At 37.7% G+C, this 20,925-nt stretch overlaps 1 long non-coding RNA gene across 1 annotated transcript; it reads left to right on the plus strand.

Annotated features, from left to right (window-relative positions):
• The first annotated feature begins 243 nt into the window (after positions 1-243).
• On the plus strand, positions 244-20,477 carry LOC110133483 (uncharacterized). The gene is made up of 3 exons (XR_002312778.2): positions 244-280; positions 10,252-10,329; positions 20,412-20,477. It is a non-coding gene; the product is annotated as an uncharacterized lncRNA (long non-coding RNA).
• Positions 20,478-20,925: the final 448 nt, after the last annotated feature.

Here is a 20,925-nt window from a genome sequence, read left to right on the forward strand (position 1 = left end):
TAGGTAGGTATACTTTGTATAAATATAAAATTTAAGAAGTCAAACTTTCCATCATATTTTAGAAATGTCATTACCCAAAGGAAAAGAATGTTGAGCTGGTTATCTAGTTAACTAAGAGGTCTATGATTTTCAGAAATAATCCAGTGCAATATGAGTTCATTACATCTGAATTGACCAACATTTGAAATGAATTCTTATTTCTACAGATTCAGTTTTTTATATGTATTTATTTTTCTTTTTCTTACAGATCCACTTTAATCTATACTTTCCCTCTCCTGTGGTGAATACAATGTTATACCTGGCATCTAGCACAATGCTGATTACTTATAAGAATATTTAGTATAATAAATGTTATAAATATTAGTTGAAATAGGAAATAAATAATGTTTTGATGTCAATCCAAAGTTACACCTATCCCAAAGATTAACTGGCATTTTCCAGGGCAGTCTTTGAGGATATCCTCTAGTTATTTCAGGGAAGAGAAAAATGCCCCCAAATATCTTATCTCAGAAGTTGCCTGCCACAGGGAGCCACTCGTTTGAATTCATTCTGGGCAATATATTCAAGATGTTTGTATTTGTCATGCCATGATCTGTGCCTTGGCCACAGAGTCCTTGACTCTCTTCTGTCATTCTAGAAGTGTGTGACCTCTCTAAAGTGTATGGGCTTAAAAAATATAGACTTCCCAGAAGTCTTTGTACTATAAAAGAAAACCTCCAGTAGAATCTAATGTGTTTCTAATAATGGGATTTCAGTATAAATATGGGATATTTAAGGCTATGAATTTCATGGAAATATGTTTCTTTGTCTCCAAAGGCAAGGGATTGTGGCACAAAAATAGAAGTGAATTAGTCCCAATGTCCTTACTGTGAGAGGGCTTCTGCCAGAGTAAAAAGTTTTTGAGGCGATAGTGGGAACTAGAATCAAGTTACAGCTGGAATTGGGGGGTGTATTTTGGTTTGAAGTAGAAGCATATGTGCAGGAGACATGGGTTTGATTCCTGGGTCAGGAAGATCCTCTGGAGCAGGAAATGGCAACCCACAGCAGTGTGCTTGCCTGGGATATCCCCTGGACAGATGAGCCTGATGGGCTGCAAGCTGTGGGGTTGCAAAGAGCTGGGCATGACTGAGCACACACAGAAGAATGTGTACGGATTACTCGGTGTGTGGTGGTGTTACACTGATTTGTCAAGTTACGCGTTAGAGTACTCTAAGTTGACAATGATGAGACTATCTGGGCCCTTTTCAGTGACTTCTCTGATTCACAGGGATTTCTCAGGTTTATGCAAGGTTGTGTGGAGGGTGAGGGGTGTGAAATATTGCAATGAATAGCATGTCTGTGATGGTGACAGTAATAGGAGCCCTTGAGATCAAGCTGCTGTGTCCTTTCCCTAGGCTCTGGCCACAGGCGGAAAGAGGATGAGAGTGTATATAAATATATGTGTATATATATATATACACACACACATATATATATTCAGTTATGATATTGCTTATGTCTTTGTCCGCTGTTTTCAAAATTTCAAGGATTAACTTTAATATTTTTTCATTCTCCCACTTTACTTCCCTGGTGGCTCAGATATTAAAGCGTCTACCTGCATTGCGGGAGACCCGGGTTTGATCCCTGGGTTGGGAAGATCCCCTGGAGCAGGAAATGGCAACCCACTCCCATACTCTTGCCTGGAGGATCCCACGGACAGAGGAGCCTGGTAGGCTGCAGTCCGTGGGGTTGCAAAGAGTCGGACACGACTGAGTGACTTCACTTTCCTTTTCCTTTCCTTTCCTGCTTTACTTGGAAATCTTTGAATTTCAATAATTTTTACCTACAAAATATGAGATTTAGAACAAAGAGCTAGCTATGGAAATGATCTTGGGCATTTTTACTCCCTGCATTTACTTTTGAAATTAAACAAGTACACCAAAATAACAAGTCTGCACCAGGGAATGAAGACAGCTTACTGTCTCCCAGGCCACCCTAGTACCCCTTCCAGTTCTTTGAATTACTCTTCCAGTATGTATAATTAAGAGGATGGCCTCATAAAATTCTCCAAAATCATGGTTTGGGCTGTGGCTCTTTGCCTTGTAGTTTTCTACCGAGCAGCAGGTTTTGCGCATCCTGAATCTCTGTCTAGTTATGCAGTGGTGCTCACTGACCACATTTCCAGGCACATGCTGGTGGGAAGACCAGACTCAGTGCTCTGGTGGTTCAAGAACATGCACCGCTGCAGTAACATATCTAAGAACACAGGGACCTTCCTGCAGATAGTAAGATCCTTTGAAAATCTTTGTACCATTGTTCTATGGGTACATCTTCCGTGTTTTGCCAAAATCAGGCCAGGATATTTCCATTCCTATTTCCTCTCTTTTCACTACCCCCTGGGTTCCCTTTGCTCCTCAGAAATGTATCAACACTGAACATGATGTCCCAGTATAAGACAGGAAGGGTTGATCCATCTGGGAGTCTAAGCTTCCTCCATTCATTTTCAAATGAATAGTTTCAAAAACTGCTATTCCTGTTTGTTCCACACAAGGACTGGGTTTCCTAGTTCTTAGATAGTTTTACAGACCATTTCCTTACATATTGAGCTGTCAGCCATTGTTACTTTTTACAATCCGGAAGAATATGCTAATTGTACTGACATATAATGCAATATGCTTAAGAACATGCCACTCAAAAGTGTAGGTCTCAGGAGACTTCTACCTGCAAGAAACCTCATCTATAAGGAAATATCCCCTTTGAGATAAAGGCAATTCTTTTGTAATAACATTGGGGAAGGCTAAAATGTGATTTGTAGCATACCACAACACACTATAGTGTGATTTGACTGTTGTATAAAAACATATAGATTTAGGTTGAATTTAAATAGATGGTAGAGAGGGAGGGAGAGAGAAAAAATGAAAGAGAGGGAAAGATGAAAATACCAGATGACTTTTAACTATAAAAAGTTCTCTAAGAAATGACAGAATAGTTAATGCATAGATTTCAAAGAAAATTACTGTTTCAGAGTGTTGGGTATTAAACCTCTAATTTCTATAGAAATCTCTAATTTTTCCACATATTATGTCAAGGAACTAAAAATGTCTTCTGTGGATATTTTTATAATAATATTTTCTGTTATATAAAAGGCATTGCCAGACACTACCATCTGCCGTGTAGACTGACAGTGTACGAATCTGATGTCTTTCTGTGACTTCCTATCTTATATAATTGGAGGTTTCAGCCCAGAATGATGCTTCATTTCCACCTAAGGACAACCAAGTTTAAATTTGCCTGCAATATTTTAATCATCTCCCTGCTATGCACTGATAAGACCAGCGCTCTGTGTAGTTAAAAGCTATAAATGTGTCTATTGAGAGGGTGTTAAAAATTCTCTTCTGGGCTTCTGGCCATCATCCAGAATTCCGTAATACCTTTTGAAATGAGACAGAAAACATAATACATTACAATTGATAAATGTTTCATTTGTACTTTATTTGGGGAATTTTAAGCATTCAGAATGTCTTGGCTACATCAACATTGGGACCTTTTTTTTTTTTTTTGCTTTTTTGTTGGAATGAGAAAGATGTCTTTGTGAACTGTCCATGTAAAGATTAGAATATTTAAAATATATGTCTACCATGCTTTAAGAAGGATTCAAGGACAGTGCAAGTAGTCTATTGACTCAGATGAGTTTGTGCATGTGTTTGTGTGTGTTTGTATGGGAAAGTTTATAGGAGTAAATGTCATCATCCAAGTCAATGAGACAAGATGACTGAAAAAAACTTCTGTAGTTATTTATTTAAAAAATAACACCCTTTTCAATAAAAGAGAAATCCTTGTAGTTAAAGCCTGTTAATTGGAGATAATGTCTGTGTAACTGAACATTGTCAAAGGGTAATGACCTCCTGCTGCTAAGCCCTGCAAATGTTGACTGGAAGCCAGCATGTTTGTTTTGAAAGCAGGAGACTGGGTCCTTTGACATGATTATTTTAAAATGGCTTCATTTTTGTTACATGCCATAATAGAAACTTTATCATTCTAGGCCGTATTAGAATGTGCTTCCACTTTTACTGCCTCTAAATATCTTTGCAGATAGTGTTTTCACTGCTCTTAAATGTACCAATTGGCCCCTCTGCTCTGCCGAGTGGTTTTTCTTAGAACGATAGAAGTTAGTTCAGTTCATCCTGGGCTTTGCCAAAAGTCTTGAAATGAGTTAGTATTCATTAAGGTATGACACTGAATATAGTAAATGATCAGTGCTCTATAATTCACTGTAGCTGAGAAAGTAGGTTGCATAATTAAAGTGATACAGTGGAAAGTGTCCCCGACTCTCTGTCCCCTTATGCACTCCATTTGGCCAGTGTCTGAAATTTCATTTGGCTGATGTATAAAATTTCACTTAAAATGTTCTTCTGGGTTGATTGAGATTTCTATCAGTGGGAATGAAATATCTAAGAACTGGTTTCCGTATGGGATCAGATGCACATGAGGAAGTGTTACCCTGGGATGAGAAGATCTGAGAGTATTAAAGTATAATATCTATAATATGATTGTGTGTGTGTGAGCAGTTGTGTCTGACTCTTTGACAGTCCATGAACTGAAGTCCGCCAGTCTCCTCTGTCCTTGGGATTTTCCAAGCAAGGATACTGGAGTGGGTTGTCATTTCCTACTCCGAGGGATGTAGTGTGAGGACTCGAGATGCTTAAAAGCCAATTCCACTTCCATCTTCATGCTTTTCAGAGGCATCTTTGGTGATGGCCTTGGAGCCAGTTACATCAGGATTGTATAGATTAAATTGCAGTGATTCTCTTTTTTGGCTAAGGAGGGGGAGGTTTTTGTTACTTTTTAAAAGTATCTATGTTTCTGTTCTGTCTCATCCTCAGTTGTTTGATTCAGTTGTTTCAGGATGGGGCTCTGACATCAATATAGAGCTATATTTTAATTTCCACGAGTGCTTCTAATTTGCAGTCAGTGTTCTCCAACTTAACCAGGCCTCAGAGTCTCTTGGAGGGTTGTTGAAACACAGCACGCTGTCTCTGCCCTGCGCCCTGTGGACACCGCAGATCTGATCCAGTGAGTCTCGGAGATGCCTGAGAATGTACATTTCCAACAGGTTCCTGGGTGATGCTGCTCTAGAAAGTATGGTAAACAATTTGAATGATGTCACTTTACTAATTTCTTTTTTCTTGATGACATTGAAAAGAGGAAAAGGGACAATGAAATACAAGAACAGACTAGGGCAAAATTAGGTTGAGTTTTCCCATTATTAACTACCACTTTGTTGTAGCTGAAACACTGTTTTTTGATTTCTTTCAGTTTTCCTATCCCTTTAGTTTACCTAGAATTTTTTTTATTCCTCAACTCATAAAATTTTTAAAACAATAGTCCTGTGACTGGTACTTACTGAACATTTAGTAACCACCAGGACTCAGTTTAAATGTTTCATACATGTTATCTCATTTAATCTTCACCATTAAATGAATATTTTCTTATCATAATCTGTAACTATGTTCTTAAAGTCGCAGAGCTAATAAGTAGCAGATTTGGAATTGGAAATCAAGCAAACTATCTCCTGAGCCTGAACTCTTAGCAATTCCTCTAGACTACTTCAGCATGGCAGAGGCGTTAATCGCTCAGTCATGTCTGACTTTTGCGACTCCATGGACTGTAGCCTGCCAGGCTCCTTCTGTCCATGGGACATCCCAGACAAGTATATTGGGGTTGCCATTCCCTTCTCCAGGGGATCTTCCTGACCCAGGGATTGAACCCAGGTCTCTCGCATTGCAGGCAGACTCTTTTGAACCACAAGGGAAGCCTCCTACTTCTGCACGCATGCACAGTCACTTCAGTTGTGTACAACTCTTTGCAACTCTATAGACCGTAGCCCACCAGGCTTCTCTGTCCATGGAATTCTCCAGGCAAGAATACTGGAGTGGGTTGCCATGCCCTCCTCCAGGGGATTTTCCTGGCCTGGGGATTGAGCTCACATCTGCCTGCATCTCCTGCCTTGCAGGTGGACTCTTTACCCACTGAGCCACCTGGGAAGCCCCTACTTTGGCATACCTAATGGATTTTCAAATATATTATCACAGTTCTGTGAAGGAAATATATCACTGGTTGTTATTGAATTATTCCCAATGATAAAAAATCATGATAAAACAGCTTCCATTTATTGAATGCCTACTTTGGGTCACAAACTATTAGCAAATCAACTTAAGTGATGAGACAATTAAATGGAAAAATTAGGGTTTAATTTAGCCCTTCTCATGGGTTTTGGAGTGTCTACCTCCAAAAGGAGTTGTTCATGTTCCTAAACACATGGTAGTTTCTGGTCCAACATTCTGGAGAAATGCAGCTACATTTCCAACAAGCTTGTATAACTCTGGTAATCTTACCTTTTGCCTAAGCAAGTCTGATATAGGCTTCTGTTACAATAATAGAAAAAAAATGGTTAAAATTGTGGTCATTCTGATGTGAATAGTGAATATGAGGTCCCCAGGCTTGGAGAGTTGCAATGACTTAACTGAGATCGCCCAGCTTATAAACACCATAGTCATGAACCAAGAACAGCACCAAATGGACTCGTGACATTTTGGCTTGTCTTCCCTCTGCTATGATAATCTACTCCCTGTGTTTGGTTTGGCACCTTTTGTTGGATCACCTGTGGGAGGACGTGTGAGATCACTGTGCGGATGGTAAATTGTGAGTTTGTTTCCGGACAGCATTTCTGAGAGCTGGCCCAATGAGTCTCCTGAGCAGACAGAGGGAAGGGTTGCAGCTAGTGGGTTTCAGGAGCGATGGATAGTCCTCCGAGGGCCATGGGTTGGACCTTGCAAGGTTGTGGTTGGAAATAAACGAGATAACAGATGCAGAGTGCCTGCCAGCTGGGAGACACGTGGCTCAACAACCAGTAGTGGTTACTGATATTCTCCTGAAGTGGCAAGAGCAGGAAGAGAGTGGGTGGGGACAACAGGTCTCTGGGCTAGTGACTCAGATGACTCCCAGGCTTCCAGGATATCACATGAGTCCTAAGAAACGCTTGGTTTGTATGTAGAGGGAAATGCATATTTTAGAAAACCAGTATCAGCCATTTTCATACTCTTCTTTATGAGGTTTGTCCAGTCGTATCAACAGGTTCAGTGCAGTTTGACTTTTATAATCTGAGAAATTATCGAGACCTGGACTCTGTGCAGGTTTGTTATTGCATGAGAGTTTTTTCTGGTCATTTAGTGCCGAGAGGCATTAAAAACATGTGGAGAGGTGGGGCTATGTACAAAATGCTCAGATACTTTAGAGATACATATTTTTCTATTTGCCATTCTGTCTGCCTGCTTGCTTATATATATCCTCTCCCTACCTCACCCCCAGCTCAACTGACTTTCCAATTTATTTATTGAAAAGCACCCATTTTGCAAAGTTGCAGGCACTACCCTACCAAACACTAGGTGATATAAATTTAGCATAAGTCTTTGATATTACCTGGTTTTTACTGCTTGCATCTCAGTGTTCTGTTTAGTGTCACTTGCCCTGATAGTGATGTTTTCTGAGTTTTAAAGGTTAGACCTAACTATATTCTCTATCTTAGATAATTCCATCACTCACCCCGTACATGTCCTACTGGCATCAACAAGTGTATGTGAATCCCACTGGAGAAAGGCAATACTTAACAAAACATTTATTATTGACTTTTATTGTCTGTCCCTGTCAGTTTTGATCATGCTGTTCCTTATCTCAGGATTTAGGATTTTTTCCTAACGGTTTTCATATGTAACTTCTTTTAAAAACATAAATGTAGAGAACCCATCTTAAAGAAAATGTGAAAAATAGGACAAATGTAAATAATGCATCTCTGAATCAAACTATTAGAATTTTAATATATTCCACTCAGTTTCTTAGAAAGCATTTACAAGTGTACTTATGATAATTAACTATGATAATTATAATAATAAACAATTAAAAAGTGTACTTATAATAATAACCAGGGCCATGTAATTTTGCTTCAGGCAATGCTTATTTTAAATACTAGCATTTATTCTTGAACAGTCTTTAGTAGTAATATTCTAAAAATAGCCAGATATCTCATCCAGTGGCTCTGTGATAATATCCTAAAACATTCTCCTACTGTTAGATGGTAAGTTGCTTCTAATTGTCCTTAGTGTAAAGCTGGGCCTTACTAAATTTAACTTTGCATATGTTTTGGCTGATTTCCTTAGGCTAGCTTCATTGGTCTATGAATAATGAGTGCAACTTTGACAAGGTGTTTGCCAAATTGCTTTCTAGAAGAATTGCACTAATTTATATTGTCATCAGGAATGAATGGGATGGTGAATTCATTGCACTTTTACCAGCACTTTGGGCATTTAGTTACTTATTTATTTTTTCCATTTTACATGTCAAATGGTATTTGTCTTAACTTACACTTTCTGGCCACTAGGAAGTTTAAATATTTTCAAGACTATATTTGATACTGTTTTTCTTTTTAATGTTAATTGCCTAAGTTATTGCCAATGTATCTGTTATATTCTTAGTGCTTTTCTTTTGGAAATTTGAATATTCTGTGTTTTACACACATAAAAATGATCAAGTTTTTAAGCCACTGCCACATTGGTTGAAAAATTTCCAAAAGTTTTTTTTTTTTTTTAATAGTAACATTTCTAATGTTATGATGACATTTGCTATTTTCCTTGATGTATTCTTTGTAAATTCAAAGCATAGAAACTGATTCTTTGTCATTTGGTTTGATAAGTATTCAATATTATTTTCATTTTCTTTGGCTTGATTTTCAAAACACTAATCTTTTTAATACTACATCTGGAACTTGTTTCAGCATATGGTGTGAGGTGAGCATATTTGACTTTTAAATAATTTACTATGCTATGACCCAGATGCCTGATTTCCCTTACAAGTTGCCAAATGCCCAGTGAAAGAAGAATGCTCTTATATTTTGTGTTCATTGAGATAGCATCTGTTACTTTATTAAGTATGCCAGAAATTTTTTACTGAGGAAACTATGCCTTAGCTGAGAGTTACATTCGAAATGTTGAATTAATTCTTTCAGATAGTAGGGATATAGCTTATTGTTTGGTATTTTTTTATAGTACTCTATTTATTAAAAGAGTACACCTTAGCAAAATAATGTAGATACTTTCTGGTTTTTTCAAAAGTACTTTAGCCTGTAAAATGTTAATGTATATTTTTAATCTTATAGATGGACTTGGATATCAAATTTGAGTTTGAATTATATCTCAATAAACTAATCGTTTAAATGGTTTCTGCAAAGTTTTCAAACTTCTGAGCCCCTGTTTTCTCTGTAGAAAATGTGGATAATAACACCTACCTTACAGGACAATAGTAGCTATTAAAGTGAGGAAATATATAAAATGCCTGATTCAGTTTAGTTCAGTTTAGTCTTTCAATTGTGTCAGACTCTTTGTGACCCCATGGACTGCAGCACACCAGGCATTAAAAAAAAAAAAAAAAAATGCCTGGTAGGTGACCTAATAGAGAAATAACAGACTCATTGTTTTCCTTTTTATATGGTACAAACTATTGACTATTTGAATTGGTAGAAAAGAACAAATACTCCTGGAAAAGCTCACATAGCCACTATTTGACTGTGGAATATGTCTCATTTAAATTTGAATATAGTTATTTCTGATCTACACTAAATACCAAAGCAAATCTTATCCTTGGCTAGAGAGTTTATTTGACAATCTTCTGATGTTATAGACACATTCAGCCCTCTAGACTCACAGAAGCTGGGCTTTTCAAATAAGACTACTACTTTTCCTTGCATGCATGCTCAGGAGCTCAGGCTTATCCAACTCTTTGCCACCTCATGGTCTGTACCCCACCAGACTCCTCTGTCCATGGAATTTCCCAGGCAAGAATACTGGAGTGGGTTACCATTTCCTACTCCAGGGGATCTTCCTGACCCAGGGATTGAACCCATGTCTCCTGCATTGGCAGGAGGATTCTTTACCACTGAGCCACCTGGGAAGTCCAGAACTTTTTTTCCTTAGTTAGACTTGCAACCCTTGAAAGGCAGTACAGTTTAGCAGACTGCATATTGACTGTGCTGTAGCCTAAGACTTTTCAGTCAATGCATTCTTTGATTATTTCATCCCCACCTTTTATGCCAGTAAAAAGACAACTTACTGGATTTCACCAAAAGAATTATTATTCTTACCCCATCATGAGTACCTGTAAAGATTAGCTGGAAAATTGTGCTGATTTGATTAATAATGTTCTCTTTAATTTCTCTGTTAACAGAATCCTGATCCACAGCTGCCTACAAACCAATTGCCAAGTCTGGGATTGAATGATTAATTGAAATAGCCACAAGTAAAGGTACTTTTGTCATAAAAAGTATGAAAATAGCAAATATATTTACTGTGAGGATACAAAGACTTGACTTAAAAGCTAGTTAGTATTATAAAAGTCCTGGAGTGTGAATCGCAAACAGTTATCAAGTTGTCTTTTTGAATCAAAATGAAGATCATTGAATTCAAGGGGGCTGGTTATAACATGAATGAAATGGAAAAGAGGAAGCCACAGCTGTCACTCAGAGAGAATCAGCAAGATGGCTACTCGATGTTCTAGATACCATAGCGCTTGGCACTGCTTCTCAAAAAGAAGCTTCGTGGTATTTGCAAAATACCATGTGCTGATGTGTCTCATGTTAAAATCTGTCCTAGTGTAGGTATATATTAGGGAGTGGAGTACAAATGCAGTGGTTTCCAAAAGTCTTGAATTTATCTTGCTTGTGTCTTTATCAGTTAGGAAAAATACTTCCAATAATTGCATCTTAATTTCTTCATCTATAAAATGGAAATATCATCACATACTTCATAATCATATTACAGGAAATCAGATAGCATGCATGATAGTGCACAGTATAGCTATTTTGCCTTATAAGTACTGAAATGGCATTTGGGGTTTGATTTTGTTGATTCTGATTGAAACTCTTGTTCAGTCAGTTCAGTTGCTCAGTCATGTTTGACTCTTTGCGACCCCATGCGTCCCTGTCCTTCACAAACTCCTGGAGCTTGCTCATACTCAGGTCCATTGAGTCAGTGATGCCATCCAACCATCTCATCCTCTGTCGTCCCCTTCTCCTCCTTCCCCCAATCCCTCCCAGCATCAGGATCTTTTCCAGTGAGTCAACTCTTCGCATGAGGTGGCCAAAGTATTGGAGTTTCAGCTTCAGCATCAGTCCTTCCAATGAATATTCAGGACTGGTCCCCTTTAGGATGGACTGGTTGGATCCCCTTGCAGTCCAAGGGACTCTCAAGAGCCTTCTCCAACACCACAGTTCGAAAGCATCAATGCTTTTGTGCTCAGCTTTCTTTAGTCCAACTCTCCAATGGTCCAACTCTCTTGTTAACACTATTTAAAATTCTGCATTTATTATATCTAGCCTTCCCTAAGGGTTGGTTTCAGGGATATTTTATTTATTCTTGACCTTAATACACAAAAAGAACATCTTATTCTATTTTTGCTCTTGGTAATTGTAAACTCAGGCCCTCTGATGGACATATACCATGTCTTTGAAGATGTTCCCATCTCTGAATGATTTCTTCACTAGCTGTGACCGTGTTTTATAGCCTGATCTCCATTTGATCTTGGCTTCATGTGGCTGCTAAATTCTAAAATTTCTAGTGTAGCTCATTATGAAAATCTTCCAACCCTTTTCTGAATCTGGCAGGGAATTTGAAAATAACTTTCTTCAAAAAAGTGAGAGCATAAATAATAATGAAGCTAAAATGAAAATGAGAGGATGTAATCCACTTGTGAGCTAGAGAAGAGCAAGGTTACTACTCATTTGGGTTGTTGGTGGCTCACCTGATTTTGTCAGCCTATAAAGACTGCTTTTTTAAATCACTTTGCAATTAGTATTCTAGTTTTTTTTTTTTTCTTGTGAGGAAAAAAGCAAAAAAATAACTGTGTGCTATGATTTCTTGAGGACTTAGAAAGTAAAAATAGAGTTCTTCTTATTCCTTCTTTTCTAGATTCTAATTCTTCTCACATTGAGCTAATGACTATGAGTTAGATTCAGTCCTTTGACCTCCACCTAAATGTGGATGAGAAGTGAAAAAAGAGCACCATCATGGGAGCTCCAGACTTGGGCCCTGTAATCAGTGGTGTATCTTTACCAAACCCTAAAAGCTCTGTGTTTCTCAGTTTTCTTACTTATTAAGCAGGGTAAGCAATGGCTTCCTTACATCATGGGGTTATTTTGAGAATCAGTTAAAATGATGAATGTCAAAATCTTTTGCAAAACCAAAATGTCATTTTTAGACACATGTAAAATATCTCAAATAAGTGATGCTTCCCCCTTCTCTTTTATTCTCACTCTAACACATTCAATTATAAATATCAATGTAACTTAACCACATAAAACTGAATATAGGTAATAGTCTTATAGAACACACACATATATATTACTTTTTCTCATTTGCCGTCATCAATGGCGCTTGTCAAATTATCTTCTTGGCACAGCATTAACTTAGGGCCCAGGTATGTCATAATTCCTCATTGATGTGCTTGCTCTGGAAATTTACTTAAAGTAATTTGATGAAAAGCTTTGTTAATTCAATTATTGAATTCCATGCCTTCTATTTAAAGTCTAAATAAAAATTACAGAAAAGTACTTAAGTTATTGCATTATTTTAATACTGTGATTGAATAGCTTTTGTATTTGAGATTGGTAGGCCACATATTTAAGTGATGTGTTCATGAAAGTGAAATATTAAAAACAGCTTATGAAAATCTCCCAGCTGGCAGTTACAATTGATCAGAAATCTACTCTTCAGCATTATTTTGAAAATAGCATGAGTTTTTAATTAAAACTGTTCATTCGATTTATTAATGTAAGTAAAACCTCCCATTTGAACAGGTTTAACTTGAGAAAGTGGTTTTCTAAAGCCCCTTTATGGATTGAATGATACAATTTTCAATAAAGAATAGTTATAAAAGATGTCAGACATTTATTCTCCATCAATCTTTTTTGTGTTCTCTTTAATTTCGAAATTGAACTGTGAACATAATTCTGCTTGCGTAAAAATATTTGATGAATTCATGATCTTAATTCTATTATTTTAAATCTAAGCTAACTAAAAGGATCTATAGAGAAAACTCTTTCATAAACTGTGTGAAGGTATTCTTTATATCAGGTAGTTTAAGTAACACTGGCATGGATAAGAAATAAGCACATTATTTAGCTTAAAATATCTCACTTGGAAACAACATGCAAAGCATTTTTATTTAGATGATATCCAATGCTTATTCAGTTGCCGTGTTCATTACACACATCATCTCATTTAATCCTTCCAATAATCCTGTTCCTCAGCATTTGTACTATCTACATTTTACCTGGAAATAAATTGAAGTTTAGGAGCTATGTAACTTGTGAATAAACTTCAGGAGAAGAATTCCAGATCAGGCAATGGGCCCTCAAGCCACAGGCTCTTCCTCACTGCCCTGAACTGGAGTCCAGCCCTTGCTTGTCCTGTGACAGGGTTATAAAGTCAGTGCTACTAACTTCTCTCAGAACCCCAGCACCTGAATTACAGGCTGTGGTGTTTCCCAACCATAGTTATTGATCAGAAATGGATTTTCACAACTGTGAACTGAGAAACTGTAAAATGGGAAATCCCTTTTTTGATGTGTCTGTTCCCTGGGGAAATGTTTGTTTCCCTCATGTTTTACACTGGTTAAACATCACGCTGATGTGTTAGATCACAAATGGGTAATTTCTCCGTGTGTTCATTGCACAGTGTTATTGCTAATGTGTTCATGATAATTCCTCTCCTTTCCAGGTGAAAATTTAACAGACAGACAGTTTATTTGTAGTTGAGCCCTCTAAGTTTGAGAACAGGAGTGAATGGGGAAAGATGTGCACATCTGACTCTCCTGCCCTGGTGATGTCTTTATTTTCATGACACCCGCATGTGAGAGGTTTCTGCAACCCATTTAGTAGCTAAGTGCAGCATACCCATTCACCAGGAATTGAAAGTCAATGTGCTTGATTATTGACAGTCTTGACTGTATGTGTATATACAGACATATATACACATATGTCTGTATGCATATATGTGCATTGTGTATGTGTATGTATATATGTGTGTGTGTGTGTATATATACATATAATGAACATGGGCTTCCCTGGTGGCTCAGATGGTAAAGGATCTATTTGCAATGTAGGAACCACCAGTTCTCCCTGGTTCAAAGAGATCCCCTGGAGAAGGAAATGGCAACCCACTCCAGCGTTCTTACCTGGAGAAGCTCATGAACAGAGGAGCCTGGTGGGCTACAGTCCATAGGGTCACATAGAGTTGGACTGGACAGAGTGACTAAGCATGCACACATACATGATGAACATGATTGCTCATGAACTTAAGAGTTCAAAGCCATGAACTTTATGTAATGCTATTGTTATGGGACTCTTAGTCTATTTTGTAAGACTTGGAATAAATAGGCTCAGAGGATCTTAAACCTTATCTTATGAATAAGTAGGACTTCCCTGATAGCTCAGTTGGGAAAGAATCTGCCTTCAATTCAGGATACCCTGGCTCGCTTTTTAGGTCAGGAAGATCCCCTGGAGAAGGGATAGGCTACCCACTCCAGTAATCTTGGGCTTCTCTTGTGGTTTAGCTGATTGAGAATACGCCTGCAATGTGGGAGACCTGGGTTTGATCCCTGGGTTGGGAAGATACCCTGGAGAAGGGAATGGCTACCCACTCTAGTATTCTGGCCTGGAGAAATCCATGGACTATATAGTCTATGGGGTCACAAAGAGTAGGACATGACTGAGTGACTTTCACTTCACTATGAATAAGTATATGGTCATGAGACCACCAGTGTCTGTATCTGCCATTGAAACCATGTATAGGTATAGATATGCTTTCTTGTTCAAATTTTCCAGTGTTTGCCTTTAATTTATTACTAATAGTCATGTGCCTTGGCATGGGAGCAACAGAGGCTGGAAACTGGTTCTAGCCGCAACTCAGCTTCTCTTACAAACCCAGGAAATTTCACTGTGCTGTTTTTCAGTCTGTGCCTTTAATTCATACTCTGCTTGTAACTCTGAATTGCAGCTTTATTATTTTATCAACATTACTCAAAAAAGTAATTTCCCAAAGCTTGGAAGTTTGTATTTCTACTGCTATTTCCTACCTTTTCAACAAATAAGTTCCATGAGCTCTGGAACATGTTCCCTTGCAAATGAATTCCAGAGTGTTTAGTTTTTAGTTTATTTACCAGTACTCTGTGTTATAACAATAATTATTTATCAGAACTTATAAATACTCATTCAGAATTAAATTAATTTTAAATGTGTGAAAAAGCCAAGATTAAGGGAAAATACACATAAAAAACTGAACTAGGGGTGAGGTTGGTAAGTAATATATTTGCCCTCAAGTTCTATACATTTGTTAGAGATAGATCACAAATTTGACTCCAAGGTTTCTAGAAACCAATCAGAAAATAGAAATGTGATCTCTGTCTCTAGTGTAAAAGGAAATGAATTGCTTTGAAGAAGCATATTTACTATTCATGGAACCAAGATCAAGTAGCAAAATTTTATATATTTGTATATTGTAAGGAAGAAAAATTGAAAACCTATTTATCACAGAGTAAGGTGTATCATAGGCCTGTTTTGTGTAAAATCCCTAAATATTGGGAGGTGTGACCTTGTCAGGGCCTTCCCTAGTGGCTCAGATGGTAAAGAATCTAGCTGGAATGTGGGAGACCAGGTTTTGATTCCTGGGTTGGGAAGATCCTTACCGATTCCAGTATTCTTGCCTGGAAAATTTTATGGACAGAGGGACCTGGCAGACTACATTTTGCAAAAAGTCAGATACAACTGAACGACTAACACTTTCACTTTGGGCTTCCCTGGTAGCTCAGCTGGTAAAGAATCTGCCTGCAATGCAGGAGACCCTGGTTCAATCCCTGGGTTGGGAGGATCCCCTAGAAGAGGGATGGCAACTCACTCTAGTATTCTTGCCTGGAGAATCCCCATGGGCAGAGGAGCCTGGCAGGTTGCAGTCCATGGGTTGCAAAGAGTCAGACACAACTGAGCGATTAAGCACAGCACGTCACCTTGTCATGGTATAATACAATAAAAAATCATTTTGATGGCAGAGGAGTAGCTATATTGTATGATCCGGTCACGCCACCCTTTGATGAGCCAGCTGGCGCAAAGAGAGATTTTAGAATGTTAGAAGTGAGGTGCAATGTCAGGTCTATAAATGGCTCTAAAACTTCAACTTAAACCATTTTATAATAAAACATCAGTTCAGTTCACATGCCCCTGATCCTTCTTGGAAACGGATGGCACTTGTTGCTTCTGAGTAAAAGGTTCCTAGTTACCATACCAGCTTTAGCAAAGAAGTCTTAGAGCCAGGAGTAATAAAGGCCCAGGTTGGGGTTGGGGGTGGAAGAGAGAGAGACCATTTCTCACTCATCTCCACCACCCCAGGACCTGCTAGTGGAATTCCTGGCACATGAAAGGAGCTAGGTACTTATTGCTTTATATTGAGGTTATTCCTGACCCAAGCTTAAAAATTAATTCACTATTTTAATGGAGGCACATAACTTTGTTTTTGAAAGGAGAGAATGATACTGATCTCAATGGGATGTTTCTAGGACAAGATAAATTAAGATACAGTAACACACTGACCAATAAAAAATGCTTGGTAAATATTTGCTGATTCAACTACTGAACTCTGAACAGTATATAATGTAAGAGGTGAGAAATGAGTGGATTATCTCAGTATTTCCATGATAAATATTTTAGTGGCAAAATACCCATGCTAGTATTCTGACTGATGTTACTTTTTTAGTAAATAATCTCAGTTATAAGAATGCATTTTTCCCCATGAGGCTTGATTTATTTTGAATGGATATTTAAAAAAAATAATTTGCAGAGGTGTGTTATTTTGCTTTTCCCTATTTATGTTAGCCTTCTTTCAAGAAAATTGCTAACCATTGATCTAGATTCTAAAATGAGTGGACTGCATAACCTTGGTGATCCTCTCTGAATATTTATTTCTCTCTATATTTATATTTTGACTGGTATTATGCAGTAGTAAGTTCAGATCATATTACGTGATTTAGTAGAGTCTAAGTTTTGTCAATTAAGTGACAATAAGTTGAATGATGAACAAACCCTTGGTTTCTAAATATACTTAAATTTTTCCTCCTCCACATATTATCCTTCAATAAAATAATACATTTTTATCTATTCAAATGATGGCATTTTCTTCAATACTGCCTTGGAAATCCAGTCTCCAATATTTATTCTTAGATTCTCTTATATTATATATTGTACTGTTAAGGTATAGATTTCCAAACTGGCCACAGTTTGGTTTGAAATAACATTTTATTTCAAAGGCCTGTTTGTTGGCAACACTTTCTTGAGCATTACAAGGCATTAATCATAGATGTTCTGAAAACTGCTTTTGACTAGAAATTCTTTCTTTACTTCACTGTTTTATTTATTTGGACATAAAAGTTGTGTAGAATTGAAGAAACAAAAATCAGTGCCATTCTGGAAATAATTTTAATCTCATATTTATGCAGGTATATGTATATGTTTAGTCTTATCACATTGTGTATTTGGGTAAACTTTCACCCATGCAGAAGTCCAAGTTTTTTCTGCTATTTTTCTTTTCCTTTATCTACCTCCTGAAGGATTTTTGAAAGTTTTGGTTTTATCCTTCAGAAATGTATACCTTTTCTTCTAGATCCTCTGTGCTCTTCTTATTCCTGTTAATATAGAGTTTTGTCCAGATATTTAAAATTTTAATTTTATTATCTAAAGTTCTATAATACATTTAAATACGATTTCTAATCTGTTACTTTCCAATTCTATTGCTTTAGGCTAACAGAATTTAACTCATTATAATAAAGAAATTATTTGGTCATTTTGAGCCACCTGTGTCTTTCCTGACTTGGTGATTTCAAATTTTATAATTTTACTTAATTATAGCCTTACCTTGTTTAAAATTGATGGTTTAGATATTGACTTCATTGGGCACTGTGGTGGTTATTAATTTGCCAACTGTTTTCAGTTTTCACCTTTTAGACATATGATAGTATATAGCTTTCAGGCCTGTTGTCATTGTGAGGAAGGGTCCATAGGACTAGTTCTGTCTACTGAATTCTGAGCAAGAGTAATGTACATTACTTCTGGATCAAACTATTTCCTTATCAGTACAGGCTCTTCTGCAGTTATCTTACTGCCAGGGATAGTGGCTGACATCATTTAAGATGTTGGCTGACCTGTCAAAACCTAGGTCCTTGAGTCAAGTCAATGATCAGAGCCGACTGCTGGCCTACAATTGACATTTATCATGAGCAGAAATAAACTTTTTTCATTTTAAGGTGCTGAGATTTGGGGAGTGTTTGAAACAGTACCATGGGGGCTTCCCTAGTGTCTCAGGGGTAAAGAATCTGCACGCAGTGCAGGGGACCCAGGTTCAATCCTTGGCTCAGGAAGATCCCCTGGAGAAGGGAATGGCTACCCACTCCAGTATTCTTGCCTGGAGGATTCCATGGACAGAGGAGCCTGGTGGGCTGTAGGCCATAAGGTCGCAAAGAGTCAGACACAACTGGGTGGCCCACACACTTTGATCGACTGGAACAGGTTGTATTTGGTTTGACCTTTTCTGGATGGTGCTAATGAAATTTGAAATTGCAGTGCTCCACTCAGAATCCTGCAGATCCCCCTAACAATTTACACTCTTTGCCCACCTTCTGTGAGCTTTTACATTGCATAGCATGCACTTGAAATTCTCACCAGTGGCCCGTCCTCAAGTTACTGGCGCCACTTACTCTTGGGAGCCTACAAACCAGTGATTGACAGGTACATGAAATCCTAACTTCCTTACCTGCAGAGAGGACAAGTTGGAGATAAACATCCCCTCCCAAATTCCCTGTCAGGGTCAGTTTGATGCTACCTCTGTGGGAGCTGACCTGAAATCCACCCTTGCTTACTGCTTCCCCTTTCTATGTCTTGCTTTCTTGGCTCCCTTATAAGTTTCTGCTGGGAATTCTTTCTTGATAAGTCTCTTGTGCCTCAAGTTAAAACCTGTTCTGTGAAACTCTACCTAAGATTCGGAATGAAATATACAATATGTAGTTTCATAACAGTGCTTAAGGACATATGCTTGGTTGGACTTTAATCACTGCAGATGGTGACTGCAGCCATGAAATTAAAAGATACTTCTTCCTTGGAAGAAAAGCAATGACCAACCTAGACAGCATATTAAAAAGCAGAGACATTACTTTGCCAACAAAGGTCCATCTAATTAAAGCTATGGTTTTTCCAGTAGTCATGTATGGATGCGAGAGTTGGGCCATAAAGAAAGCTGAATGCTGAAGAATTGATGTTTTTGAACTGTTTTCCAACTTTGTTGGAGAAGAGAAGACTCTTGAGAGTCCCTTGAAATGCGAGGAGATCAAACCAGCCAATCCTAAAGGAAATCAGTCCTGACTATTCACTGGAAGGACTGATGCTGAAACTCTGATACTTTGGCCACCTGATGGGAAGAACTGACTCATTGGAAAAGACCCTGATGCTGGGAAAGATTGAAGGCAGGAGGAGAAGGGGACGACAGAGGACAAGATGGTTGGATGGCATCATCGACTTGATGGACAAAAGTTTTACCAAAATCTGGGAGCATGTGATAGCCAGGGAAGCCTGATGTGCTGCAGTCCATGGGGTCACAAAGACTGAAACATGACTGAGCAACTAGACTGAATTGAGACTTTAACTTACCATGGTATATTAGAAAATCCCAAAGTTTAGAAGTTTCCTTTTTAGCTTCAAACCATTTAAGCCAGGAATTTTGTCATGTTTAATGTTCTAATATTTATCAGATTGAAACAATATTGCTGCTTTATTTTTTTTAGTTAGGCTTGGTTTTTATACCATCATTACATCATTTCTTTGCTTTGGGTGGTAGACTTGTAATCATTCTATCTGTTTATAGTCCTCAAACATCTTCAGAGCTCAGATCACATTATAAGATACATTTGGAGTTGGGGCAAAGCTTGTGATCACATAAAAAAGGAGAGCTTACTGGCCACACACAGGGGAAATTTACCCATAACCTCTCATTATTGTAGTGCTTTCATAAACTGTGGCAACTGGCCATTGATCATGATTGCCTATAAAAGTAAATGGGGAAACCCCCACTTCTTTCTTCTATTGCTGCTTTTATGTGTAGACTGTTAAATAGTATTAATAAAATTTGTCCTTTTAACATGCTATCTACTTTGGTGTGCAATTCTGAGTGATTTTCTCCTTGCTTTAGTTAGTTTCTGAAGTTATATTAATATTTATATGTTTGTTTAAAAAGATACAATGCTTTAGCAATTTTCAAATGTGGAATTTATTTTGAAGTATTCTTACATATTTTTAGGTCACATGCGGAACAGCCAAGTAGAAAGCAGATCATCCAGACCAACCTACTGAAATGGTGAGTATCCTCTACTGCATCACCTTAGAGGTTAACAGGACTCATACTGACAAGTGAACTAAAAACAGAGCACCACTGTGTTTTTTGTTTGGATGTATATCAGACTTTGAAGAAATAATGCATTTCCCTTCTCGGAAAATGTCTCTTGTGAGGTTAAGGGTCCTTGAACTTTATTTTTTTGGTCAAGGGTAGAAGAAGTGGTGGAGAACTAATATATATTATGGTTAATGTAATTAACCTATTAATTTAATTGCTGTTTATATTTTTATCAGCCGTTCTAGTTTTTCCTTCTTACATAATTTCTTGAGATAACTTTTATTTACATCTGGTTAATAAGACCAAAAGTTACCAGAAACTCTGTAGGTGCCATGCATTTTATATGGATGCAGGTGAAACCCAGCTATCTTTTCTCTGTGCCTCTGGATAGAGGTGGGCTAAACAATAAATGATGTACCAG

Source organism: Odocoileus virginianus, chromosome 3 (genome assembly GCF_023699985.2).
Source record: "Odocoileus virginianus isolate 20LAN1187 ecotype Illinois chromosome 3, Ovbor_1.2, whole genome shotgun sequence".
Lineage (NCBI taxonomy): Eukaryota > Metazoa > Chordata > Mammalia > Artiodactyla > Cervidae > Odocoileus > Odocoileus virginianus.